This window comes from Sinocyclocheilus rhinocerous, unplaced genomic scaffold, assembly GCF_001515625.1.
Source record: "Sinocyclocheilus rhinocerous isolate Xijiao unplaced genomic scaffold, SAMN03320098_v1.1 scaffold134, whole genome shotgun sequence".
NCBI classification, from domain to species: Eukaryota; Metazoa; Chordata; class Actinopteri; order Cypriniformes; family Cyprinidae; genus Sinocyclocheilus; species Sinocyclocheilus rhinocerous.
This window is the reverse complement of record NW_015631070.1, coordinates 106348-119088: the sequence shown is the minus strand read 5'-3', so window position 1 is coordinate 119088 and position 12741 is coordinate 106348.

The following is a 12741-nucleotide window of genomic DNA, read 5'->3' as shown; positions in this document are numbered from 1 at the left end:
TGAAAGATGATACAGAGTTACAGACAATACATTGTCCCTCTCACACAGTTTTGTACATAAAGTAACATATTTAAGGTTTTATACATATTTCTACTGGGTTAGTTTCTCTACTTCCCCGACTTGAAGCACTTTTGTTCACTGTACCTCTGGCTTTGTATATGTGTGTGAATGACGAGAGCGACAGAGAGAGAGTGTGTGTGTTTGGATGCATGTATGCGTGTTCCCTTACTTCCCTCACTTTATTTGTAGCCGTTTTTGCTGTTGTTCACTAGTTCCTCTGTGCTGTTTCCTTTAAGACACTTCTTTTGCTGTCTCACAGCGTGTTTTGATATGTGCTCTCTTAGTTTGATGATGATGAGCTTTGTATTTTTTGTTTTTTCTTTAATATTAAAGTTGTTTTTTCGATAGTTTCCTGTCGAGAGCCTAATAGCAGAATGTCTGCTGTGCTGGTCGTGTTATAGCATCATGGTCAACGGTGAGCTGGATTCACCTGCCGAAATTTCACAGTAGAAACACCGACCCAGACTGTTTTACAAAAAAACAGCTTTCCCTAAGATTTTCAGAAACAGAACTAGATCCAGGCCAGTGTCACTGTCAGTGTGCACCAAAAAATAAGACATTGCTTTTTACTGAGAACCACTTGGTCAAACCAAAAATCGAGTTTGTGGCCTCTCTGAATACCAAGTGGGAAATTACTTTGTTAGCCTTTTTGGATTGTGATTTGACTTTTACAGCGACATATTAAGGTGTTTCTGATATTGGCAGTAGAAAAGATTGTTTACTGCTGTTTCTTTTAGTGACACTGGTTTCAAACCTTTCTAGAGCTGTTAATCTGAGATTTGTCATTCAAACGACATCTAGTTTAAGGCAACAGTGGTATGCAAAGGAAACGATTGTATAAGTTTGCTGAGTTATTTTCTTAGGACTGTTAAAATATAAGGTCTAAAGCATGTTGTATTTATAATGGCTATATTAAGTCGTGCCTGGTTTTCTTTCTTTCTTATTTTTTTTCAATGCAAAAAAAGCTTTTTTCTTCTGTTTACTTGATTACATTGCTTTGCATTCTGTCCTAGTAAAGAAAAGTCTCATTTGTCTGTTTTCACTGTATTGTAAACTATTCAGATATCACAATAAAGCTTAAATGGTATTGTGGTTTTGTTGGATATTTCTTAAAAAGAAAAAAAATCAAGAACCACTCTCATGTCCTTTAGCTGTCCTTCATAAAACTGATCAAAAAGCAGGTTTTGCATTACGTTTACTAGGCATCCGTACCCATTTCTGTTGTGGGACTTTATTCTCCTGTTGATCAAATATCTTTACAGGACTGTTTTTGGTCTTCTGACACTCACCCACTGTGCGCACTGGCTTAAAATTCAAAATTCGTGCACTCTAAAAAATGCTGGGTTAAATACAACCCAGTGCTGGGTATAATAGGGACCAACGCAACTGAAATGTTCCCAAGTCCAGAGACGTAGCAAGGAGATCGGTAAAATAATCCATGTGACATCAGTGGTTCAACCGCAATTATACGAAGCTACGAGAATACTTTTTGTGCGCAAAAGAAAAAAAAAACGACTTTATTCAACAATTCGTCTCCTCCGCATCACCCTGTAGCGCCATTGTGGAGAGTATCAGCTGGATGTAAACAGCGTATGCTGTTCTGTGTCAGCTGCGTCACACGGATACGCTGTTTTGGTTCAGATCAAATCACAACGACGTAGGAAACAGATCCGGCGTGAGGCAGCTGACACATGAGGGTGAGTAATTAATGACAGAATTTTCATTTTTGGGTGAACTATCCCTTTAAAGCCATGTGTTGTCAGAAACGTTAGTAAATGTTTTTAGCACTTCTGAATCTCTTTGGCACTGGAGCATTGCTGACATAGCAGCTGTAATATCTAATACCACAAAGGTCTAGATTTATGTCTTGCAGGCTATAAATTAAGTTTATAAATGCTATGGGTGATTGTAGCCTAGTGGATTTTGTTTTCTTAAGCTTTAAAAGTTTTAAATAAATTAGTGCTGTAAGCCAGGGTTATTTTAGAATAAATTAGACATTATTATAGTGGTTTTTTTTTTCATTTTAATTTTAAAGTTTTAGTAAATTTGTTGTGTGTTTTTGTCATTTTTATAAGTTTGTTTTAATACGTCTATATAATTACTCCAGTTTTAGTTATCCGAGTACATCAACAAACTAAATAAAAATAAGAACTACCCTGGCAACTAGCTGAAATAAAATAAAATTTTCTACACTGTAATATATTTCAGTTAAAATATATTTCAATTGACTGGTTTTTATGGTCTTGGTTTTAGTTAACTGTGTACAGTGGGGTTATTATAGTAATGTTACTTACTGGAATACTTAGTTGCCATTATTAAAAAAAATTAAAAATAGTTGCCATTATTAAAAAAAATTTCATGCCATGAATTGAAAAACTGGATTCTATCACACTTTCTCATACATACTAAGAAATGTAATGTTTTAGTGCTATGGTTGTACAGTGTGAAAGTTTCATATTTTAAACATTATGATCAATGTCTAAATATTTTCTGCTTTAATAAATGTACGCACCAACTATTTTTCTGTAGTAAACAAAACATGCCTTTGATGTTGATAGAGATGGTTACGCTGAACCCCTTTAATATTCCTTTCAAGTCAAGGCATCTATCAGATATTGAATATATTCTAAAAGTTGAATGGTAAAAGAAGGAGAATAAAGCATTTTAAGTTTAGTCAGACCAGTAAAGTAGAGTTTTATTACTCATCTTCTGCAAAGTCCACTGACCTGATTCATTGACCTGAAACAGCAGTCAGTCAGTGTAGACTATACAGTCTGTATTCACCATGCTGCTGGCCAATATAATAAGTATGTGCAATGATTGTGAGTGATTAAGTTTGAAGTGACATTTTATCCTGCAATTAAGAGAATCACCCCCAGCACTAAAACTCTTGTTCTACTGTATATGCAAAATTGAGTCCCTCGAGTCACCGTATCTTTGCATATACTAGCTTAAGTCATTTTTGTTCTTTTGCAACAGAAAAACATCAACAGATCACCTCCTAAGCAAGTGCATTCACAATGGAAAATTTAAACAGATTCAGGCCTGCGGTGAGAGCAAATCTTGCAAAACCTCCCAGGTACGTTTTGGCCCAGTATCAGTATAAAACATGCAAATAACATTTCAAAGCCAATGTGTTTTGAAGCATGGTTAATATCAACATATCTCTTATCATATGAGAACAGAACTTCTCTCTTACTATATGCATGTTTTTTAACCTTTTATCTTCAAGAAACGTTTGCTCTGAAAGTTCAAGGTTGACTAAACATCAAATTTTAATGTTCAACACAATGTCTGCTAACTTGTATGTCAAGACAAAACATGGCAAGAGTCCAGTCATTTGACAATGGATCTGTTATGTCATCATATAACCGATTCTATTTACTTAGGCCGTGTTAAATTGGCCCAGTCTGACATATTCAGTTAACAGCCGAACGCGGCGTCAATCAAGTACGTAAATATGGCCTAATGACACTAATGAAGAGCACAGGCATAAGAGGTCTGGAGTTCGCCTTTGTCTTATCAACGGTTGGCTTGACTCCAGATTGGGGAACAAAGAACAGCGATGGCTGTTGGATATGGTGTCTGGTTAAACCAGATAAGATGTGATTTTCTCTCTCTCTCACCGCTGAGGACATTCAACCTCTCACTCCCTTTTTTGTGCTAAGAATATTCTGTGGTTTCCTAGCGACCGGCGCTTTATTGCCCTGTGGCTTAGTGGCCATAAAGTGTTTTTAGTTACTGACTAACAGACTTGCCAGTCTTTAAATAAAGACAGGTGAAGAGTTGCGTGGTTAACTTGATCAAAACAATGGCTTAATGTAGTTTGCGAGTAAACGGTATGTATTCTAGGCCTGTTTTCATGGTCTTAATACATGAGTGTACTGCGTGTTCACATTGAAATGAAATTAGGCCCTGCTTTTTGTGCGTGTGAGAGACTTTTGTGTCTCTATGTACCAGGTGTGACGTGATCTCCCTGTTTCCAATTTCAGCTTTGAATGATTTATTGTAAGGACCGTGTGCGAACACACACGCACGCATTAACATGCACTCTGATGCATAATTATTACGCGGCTAAAAGAAAGATTATTTTCCTGGCACCAACAAACAGAGTAAACAGAGTTTAGTACGGTGAGGGTGAGAAGGTGGATTAAAAAAAAATGAATATAGCAGCTCTATATAACATCGTGATTTGATTAGTTCTAGTCTACCGGCTGAATTAGCTACACTGGCTTAGGTTGTTTCCTTGCTACACAGTGTGCTGTTTCCATGGTAACCTTCCAAAACCATAATAATGCCCAAAACATTTTAGGTAATCCAGTAGGGACTGCAATTTTATAGCTTCGGGGCAAAACAACATTCAAGTAAGTTCATAAATGTGAGGAACTTGGCTGTCTCCACATGTTTGAGAACAGATGTTGTGAGTTACAGCACCTGACTGCATCAATTACCATAGAAATTTTGTCTCAGAAATGTTGTTTATCATAATGCACATCCTAAAGCATTTAGATGATTTAAATTAGACATGTGGAGCTTATATTTTGTAAAGGCACTTGAAAAATGTTTATTATTTGACTGCAAAGTTATCAAAATAGAATAATTCGGCATTTTGACATGGGACTACTTCTAAGGTGTGCAATTATTTTTTTCTGGAAAGGCAGGGCTAAAATAATTCCAGGCAGGTCTTGACCACATTAAAGTTCCATTACACTTAACCAAATGATTTCAGTTATTTCAATGGTCTTTACCTATGGTGGCCCAGTAGGGCACAACACAACAAAATCGCCCCAACACAATGCATAGGACTAATTTCTTTGTGTTGCACTAATTTTCGCGGTGTTGTGGCTTGTTTCTGTTTTGTTGTGCTAATTTCACTGTGTTGCACTTGTTTCCATTTTCATGGTAATTTCGTTGCGTTTCATCTTGTTTCCATTGTGTTTTGCTAATCTTGTTGTGTTGTGGCTTGTTTCCGTTGCGTTTCGGCTTGTTTCTGTTGTGTTGTGCTATTCTCGTTGTGTTGCAACTTGTTTCCATTGCATTGCGGCTTATTTCCGTTGAGTTGCGACTTGTTTCTGTTGTGTTGCGGCTTGTTTCTATTGTGTTGTGGAGATTTCGTTGTGTTGTGCACTACTGGGTCACCATACCTTACAGCCTACAACACCAAAAGAACCAAAACCCATAAATACACTGATCGTAATAAATATAACAATTGATAGGATTTCCACATTTTCCCCAGGAAATTACGTTCTATGATTGATGGAAAACATGCTTTCTTTTTCCCACTCTCTCTCCTATACAAAGGTGCACACACACACACACACACACACACACAGACAGACAGTACAGACGGACACTCGCACATACACGAAAATATACATGCACACAGAAACTTGTTTATCAGTGCAGCCCCACGACTAGGCCTATATCAAAATAGTTTCGCAGCTGAAAAGCTACATGACATTTCTTTGCAGCGAAGTGGTAATATCGCTGTTCTTAAAGCAGTTAAACTTACAGTTTTAAGTGAAGAAGACACTGCTGCCGCACACTTTTGACAGACGCACAGACTCAGGTAATTCATGCTTAATCTCTCTCTCTCTCTCTCTCTCTCTCTCAGTACCAAGCCTTCCTTACTAGCTCTAAAATGACTTTTGTGGAATTTGCAACAGAGGCTTGAGATGAAGTGCATAGGAAATAAATCATAAACAAAATACAGTCTTAAGGACAAAAACCTGAAAAATATCTCGAAAGACAAGATATTGAATTGAAGAAATTCTACCACACACCTCTGAACACTCATAATGTGTTGACTGTAATTTTGAGACACTACTATAATTGTTTAGTTTTAACATTTATTTCAGCGCAGTGCCTTACCCAAGGGGTTCACAAACTTTTTTGTCAGCAGAACCCATTAGTGTTCACCAGAAGTTCATACACCCACTATATTAGTTTCAAAAGGACAATTTAGACTACTTTACAGCTCAAATATCAAACATTTTTACTGAAAAAAAATGTAAATGCTTGAATAAAATACAAACTTTTTTTCAAACTGAGGGACAAGTTGAAATTACTTTCCCAGATAACTGACACAATGTCTCAAAACCTGTAGCTTAAGTGATATTAAAGCCAGAAAATAATAACAGCACCAGAAAGTCTACATGTGGTTTTGACAGTGTTTCTAAACAGCACTCGTGCGTATTTTGATGACACACTTGCGTTAAAATATCCTGTTGGACGTCCTGTGATTAGACACCAGTGTCACATTATTTGTTGCTTTGACGTCACAACTGTTTTTCTGCTTTTCTCTCGCTTCCCTTTCTCACAATAAACATATCATTTTAAAGCATGCTCACTAAGAACAAAGAGAGTTTTGCTTTTAGTTTTGCTTTTATAACACTGAACTGTGGTAATGTTTTTACGAGACAGAAGATAAAAATGTTATCATCATCACATGCTCTATTCTTCCTGATTTTCCTCATTTGTCCTAGTGTCGCTAAACTGGAGAGGAAATTGATTTTTTCTGGCACAAGCTCAACCCATTGTGATTATTCTTCTTGTAGTGTGTTACATCACCAACCTTGTTGGGTAACAAGACAGAAGAAACATGACTAGTTCCTTGTTGTTTGCATTTCCATAGGAAAAAGCTAGATGGAGATGATTTGTTGATCCACATCTTCTGAAGTGATCTGATAGCGTTCTGTGACAAACAAACCAAAGGAAGCAAGTCATTCAGGTTTTGAACAACATGAGGGTGAGTAAATAATGACAGAATGGTTTGTATATAGTTATTGTATGCCATGTATGTTGGCTTTGTTCTACAATAAATAAACCGAAATCTCATACACTGTAAAAAAATTCTGTAAAATTTACGGTAAAAAAACGGCAGCTGTGGTTGCCGGAATTTTACCGTAAAAAAAACATAAAATTTGAAATGTAATGCAGGGAATTCTGGGAATGTCAATTTGCGGTTATTCACTGTAAATTATACGTTTTTTTTCACTTCCAAAAACGGTATACTACCGTAAAATTTATGTCCAATACATGTAATGTCCAATACAGTTTTTCACCGTATATAGTAGGGGAATTTATCGTTAACCATTTAACAGGTTTTTACTGTAGCATTTTTACAGTCTTTTACCGTTAAATTCACGGTCATTTTTTACAGTGTACTGTGCTCAGATTTACCAAGATACCAAAGTCTGAAATCAAAAGGAAATATGAACTCAATTATTTATCAACAAATTATTCTAAGAACAATTGATCTGAAAAATGCCAGTCACATGACTTCTATACTTCTCTTCAAGTCCTGTACTTTTAACACTTTTAAAGAAACAACAGAGAATTATCGGTACCATTAAGTCTTGAAATAGTTTCCTGTGGGTTTGTGAACACAAGTGTGTGTGTGTGCGTGTGTGTGTGTGTGTGTGTGCGCGCATACTCGTACAGGCCCACAACCAACATTGTCAGCATACAGAGCTGAAGGTCACAGCAAAAACAATCAATGAAACATTGTCCGCCCATCAATACAGCATTGACATTGTACATACTGTATACACTAATTCCACACAACGGCAGAGCACAGACCATCACATGAACACCACAGCATTGCGTCAAATGTCACGTTACTGTAAACAATAAAGCTGCTTCCTGAAAACCTATAGACTGTAGGTGCTGAAACATGAGCATGTGCGGACCTTACACGTGTCTCTCCTACCTGTGTGTTTTTCAGAAATGCCTGCAGGTAAAAAATAATAGCTGTTAACCCAATGTGATATGGATTTGACCTATGACAACATAGTTTTTCTTCACTTTCTTGCTATTAAGAAAAAACAACGACAAATGCACTTTTAAAATTATAAGAGCAGCCTTTGAAGCAACCAATAATATGCTTTTTTTTTTTTTTTAAGTCACATGACATTTGGTTTTCTCTCCATGACTTTTTCCTGGGGTCACTCTTAAGACACATTGACATGCTCCACGTTTAGACAACCGTGCTGAGCTGTGCTGGTAGAGTGCGTGTGTGTGACGTCGCCACTCAGTTGCCTGGCTACCAGTTTCTCCATAACTTAGCTGGCTAAGCAAAAGCGCGCTATTTGATAAACAACCAAATAAACAGCTACGTTCAATATAAAAAAGAAAAAAAACGTCTGAGACAGTTTGGTCTGTGGAGGAAACATTTGCGCTTATTGATATTATACCCGTCGTCGCCTTCTGTTTATTTTATTTTTCGCGTCAAGAGTTGTGTCCTTTTTTCTGTTATTTAACGAAGTAAATATCGGATAAAAAAGGAGTCCCAAAAACAGAAATATATGATCATCGTCCATATCGCTGTTTACATTACACTTGCGTTACCAAGGCAACGACTACGCATTTGTATTACATTCCAAAGAGCTGCGTTATGAGCACCAAAGTGGAAAATGAAACCGTATCCGTGTTGACTGGCACGGAATGGAACGGTTAAGCAAAGAGAACCGTTCGGCCTTATAGTGGAAAAGCGGATAGACATTAATATGGAGTTGGTTTCTGAGGAATTTTTGCCCATTCATTCATTTGTCCAGGCCTTCCCCAAACAGTTAGAAGCAAAGCATTATCCAAAATGTCTTGGTATGCTGAAGCATTAAGATTTCACTTCACTGGAAGTGTCCAGTGGCGTTGTGCTTTACACAACTCCATCTGAATTGGTGGAAAAACATTCCCCCACTGTTTTTCCCAAAACTTTTTTTGCTTTTGTTATTGAAGTCCAAAAAAAAAAAAAAAAAGCCCATTTGTTAAAAAATTTCCATTGTTAGACCAATGCGTACCATAGAGGGTTAACAGCTCAACTAGAGTACCTGCGTCACAGGCCCTAAATCATTTACCAAAGCCATGATCATCCTTTTTATAAAGGTGGATGGAAGTAATTTTTGACATCCATTGATAAATGATAATTTACCTAGAATCCCAGACAATGACATGAAGCCCATTTTCTCACCCGAAGACATTATGAATGACGAAAACGGCATATACGCCCACTCCAGAGCCACTGGTATTAAAACACTTTTCTTGTAAATCATTAAATGTCACCAACCATTAATGTAAAAGAAAATGGTTCCTTCTAGACCCAGGGGATCCATAATGACATGCTTGCATATTATGCTTTTCTCCATTTTGAAAGTTTTTCCTTGCAGTAGCTTTGCGCACTTTCTCAAATGCTTTGTGTATGTGTGTTGTCCTCATGAAATTTGCCCTCCGCATCCTCTCAGATTAAGATCTTAATTAGTGGCATGTATGCCTAAATCTGAGTGTGTGCCTCTATGGAAGGGACTGTTCTTGAGGACATGTACTCAGAGCTTGTGTGTGTGTAATGGTTTCTATAGACGTTAATGCACACAGTTGTTCCAAATGTGTATGAAGGTCAAAAAAGATGAATGACTTAATATAAAGATATTAAAAGCTAGATTGTTACATTATCTGAAGAAACTGTGAGTGGTGCTTTCCAATGAATAACTCACTCCTGTAATGCTACAGTATAGCTTAGGCATTTGTAGGTGCTTAAAACAAACCCCTAACCCTGAGTATGAGCTACAGTGTAAGAAATCAGCTTAAAAGTTGCTTACTTGCATTTATCTTGTTATATTAAGCTGAAGTAGGAGAAAGTATTTTAACTCATCTACCCTCACTGAGGTCCATAATAACAGCAATGCATGCCACTTAAAACAGCACAGTTAAAGCTGTAGATTAAGGATGTGCATGAGCATTAGAGACAGAGGTAAGGTCAGAGAGTGACAAGAAAGCACAGAGATTAACATTAGAAGGTTCTTCATTCACAGATCCAGTCAACCGTGCCACGCTGACCCACTTCTTGGCGCTGCAACAGCAGAAGTGCATCTTCACAGGAATAAACAAGAGTGGCATGTTGAATGGAAAAAAGAGAAACTTTGTGACACATTTAATACAAAACTATTTTTTCTTCTCTCCTATATGAGTGAAATTCTCTGATCTGTTACCTGCATCTTAAAGGTGCATTCATGTTGACAGATGTTTGCAGTGACAAAGCATCCGAATTTCATTTATTTTCAATGAGAGTTGATTTCCAGTGATATTATTTTCATTGTGTGACACAGTATGGGCCTTTCCTGCAATTTGAAAAAGATTAGGAAAGTTTATGCAAATGATATGTGACAATGTTATGTTTCTGTTCTTTATGATTTATAACACTGTTCAAAATGTTGGGGTCATTAAGATTTTTTTTTAAAGAAAATATTTTTATTGCACAAGGATGGATCAAAAGTGACTGTAAAGACATTTATAATGTTACAAAAGATTTCTAATAAAAACGATTCATTTGAACTTGTAAAAAAAAAAGTATGGCACGTTCCACAAAAAAATTAAACACCAAAACTGTTTTCAACTTTGATAATAATAAATGTATCTTGAAGTCAAACCAGCGTATTAGAATGATTTCAAAAGTGTCATGTGACACTGAAGAGTGAAGTAATAATGCTGAAAGTTTAGCTTTGAATCACAGGAACAAATTACATTTTAAAATATATTATAATGGAAAACAGTTTGACAATATTACTGTTTTCACTGTATTTTTTATTAATTAAATTCAGCCCTGGTGAGCATTACAAAATCTCTGCCTGCATGCAATGATAAAAAAAAAGAAAAGAAAAGAAAAAGTAGTGTGTAGAAAAAGAGAAGTTGATTTATGCACTCATTCATGGTATGATGCATAATGCACCACTGTTGTTTATATCCAAACACCTTCCCCTCCAGGACAGTCATTTGTAGTTGTCCAAATACAATAATTTTATTTATTTTTGCCAAAAATAAATGACATTTTCATGAGATTTTCAAAAGTTAATGCCAGTTCTATCACATTAGTGCAACCTGAGTAGTTTCAGTACAGCAACCTCTCTGTTAGTGTGAACGAGGTCAGACAGACATGCACAGACTAGTACATACTGAGCACAGAAGATGATGCCCTCACCTAGATTTGATGGGTCCTGATGACAGAATGACTTCCTCCACCATAGCAGTAATCTACTCTGGACGTTGTGTCCCTGCAGAACAACTGTGCCAGAGAATCAGGAAACCAATTATGCTAAACAGAGGGCTGTTAGTTTACTATAACAAAAAACAAGAAGTGCAATACAGTATTGAGAACAATCTTTTGTTTTATTGGGATTTGTTGATTAATAGAAAGACAAAACAAAATGTTTGCCATTCAACTAGTCTGTCTTACAATGCACACACATGGACTGACTGACACATACATTATTGAACAAAAAAATTAGAAGTTTTCTCAAAATGACAAGCTCTAATCTGATTAGCTAGCTTTACGCAGTTTCCTGGAGTCAGTGAGTGCAGGTTTTTATCTTCTGGGAAACAAATGTGTGTTTACAAGCTCCCCGTCTGCTGTGCAGTTTCCAAAAAGACCTAGTTGATGGATTTGGATGTAAAGTTGTACTATAAATCTTTCTGATTTAGTTTCAGGCACTCAATAGTATGGAAGCGTGATTTTGCCTCAAAGTAGAAAAAAAATTAAAAGTGAATAATTATGACTTTATATCTCACAATTTGACTTTATATTTTACAATTTCAACTATATATCTCCTAATTGTGACTTCATACCTCAGTGTGAATGTATGTCACAATATATTAACCTATATATCTTATAAACTCACTATTAGCTTTTTTTGTTTGGAACCCCGCTTCCATACAAGCAAGCAGGGGTTTAGGAAAAATCTGAAAAGTGTGACATTATAAAACTTAATAGCTTCTGAATTTTAATCGTGATGTTGCGTCCTACCTTTTATGGCTGAAAGTTGGAAAATCGTTCAGCAACAACTTTATATAGCTGGCTTCTTTAAAGTAAAAAAAACATTAAATTATATATATATATATATATATGTTATTATTAAACAGTTATTTACTAACAAAAAAATATCTTGTGCTCACCAAGGCTGTGTTTACTTAATCATAAAATAGTAAAGCATTCATTCCATGTCACCTTTGATCAACTTAATGCATCCTTGCTGAATAAAAGTATTAATTTCTGTCCAAAAAAAGTACTGATCTCAGACTTTTGAATGGCAGTATACACCTAAACCTCACATAAAAATGAGTTGGCCATTTGGCGATCAAACAATCTAAATGTGCGGTTCTTGACCAGAGTGAGCTGTATCTTGAGCAGATTTTATGATGGAAGTCTAGTTCATCTAATCTCATCCATTTCTTCCAATAAGAAGGATTTTCCAAGTGCTGTTCCTGTTTTCTCCGACTCCCTTGAGTATTTATGGGATGTTGTTCTACTGTATAACTGTATATAGCTCTACCCTTCTCTCTCACTCACTCTATGATTTCATTCTCACTCTTCCTCTCTGGAGTGTTTGAACAGATGAAGTGTCCAGAGCGCTTGGCTCCCACTAGCTTTTAGTACCACGGCTATAGGCTGTTCATAACATCATAGGGAGGCCCCGGCAACAAGCTTCATGATGCCATGACCCATAACCTGACACACAGATACACACACACTTTAAAACAATTAACATGACTTCATTGCCCAACCACTGCCCTGGCAACTCATCGAAATACAGAAAACATGATTATTAAAGAGCACCTGTTATGCAAAATTCACTTTTCAGTCATTCTTGAGAAGTGGGACAAAACACGGTGCAAAATTGAAAACATAAAACCTTG